The following is a 1,318-nucleotide window of genomic DNA, read 5'->3' as shown; positions in this document are numbered from 1 at the left end:
CTATCTATCTATCTATCTATCTATCTATCTATCTATCTATCTATCTATCTATCTATCTATCTATCTATCTATCTATCTATCTATCTAGCCAAACCAAACCAGCATTTATTTATTTATAAAATGTACTAATGTTTTTTAGATTTATTTCTTTCAAATTTCTGTTTATTTAAGCAGTGTGACACTTGTGACTCAATCAGTGGTGTGATTTTTCATTTTTACACTTTCAATGAGTGCCACTAGTAGCACAGACAGTAGTACACACTACAGCTTTAAAGTTTTAATTGGAAAGCTGACTAAAGGTCGTTTCATTTGGCAGACTCCAGCTTATAAAGCACAGCTGGCTTCAGATCAGTTTTAGTGGTAGTGAGTCGCAGTGCTGATCATTTCCTGATGTGTAGTAGCGCAGTGCTTGCCGTTGGTTTATTGCTTGGTTGTTCTGCACCGTTTCTGTCATACTTCTTTCTCTCTGTGTGCACAAATGACAGCAGATGGAGAGAAAGTCTTGTGTTGTTTGTGGATTTATCTCACAGTGCTACAATATGGTGCATTGTGTGGTATTCTGTTGTACTGCATTAGCCAAATCCAGCTAATACTAAATTATGATGATGAAGCAGACATTTAGAATTAATGAAACATATGAATTCATAAAGACTAGCTGATTTACACAAACAGAGTTTAATTGCCTGTTCTTAGAGTCATATGTGTGCTAATCACGGATCTGTGGATGTACTATTTGTATGGTGATGGTGAATCAGTGTTTAATGCATGGTATGAATGGGACTGGATTTATATTATCTGTGGAATTAGCATTAGGTTAATCACCACGTTAAAGCCAGCTGTGCTGATCAGGGCCTTTTTGTTTTAGTGAAACAGAGCTACAGTTTAGACTCTTGTTCTTCTTGCTGGTGCATACATTTGCTTTGTACTTCTTTTTTAAAACATAAATCCTGGGCTTGTTAAAGTTCAGTGTATCTTTGAGAGAGGAGAGAGAGCAAGTACTACTGCTTCTGGGGCCCTTAAAGAGACAGTTGATCCAGAAATAAAAACTTGTTCCAAACTCATAGGACTTCATTTCTTCTGTGGAATATGAAATGAGGTATTTTCAAGAAGCTTCACATATGTATGTTATTTATAAGTTTATATAGTATATAGTAATATGTTCTTACAAACCAGACATGTATAAAACCTGTTTGATTTATATACTTTTGTAGTATTTATTAATATTTTGAATTAGCTTTTTAATTTTAATTTAAGTTTTAGTAATTTTAAAAAATAATTAAACTTAGATTTAAATGTATTTTAATTTCAGATTTCGTTA

This window comes from Sinocyclocheilus grahami, unplaced genomic scaffold, assembly GCF_001515645.1.
Source record: "Sinocyclocheilus grahami isolate Dianchi unplaced genomic scaffold, SAMN03320097.WGS_v1.1 scaffold111.1, whole genome shotgun sequence".
Lineage (NCBI taxonomy): Eukaryota > Metazoa > Chordata > Actinopteri > Cypriniformes > Cyprinidae > Sinocyclocheilus > Sinocyclocheilus grahami.
Note: the sequence above shows the minus strand (reverse complement) of the source record.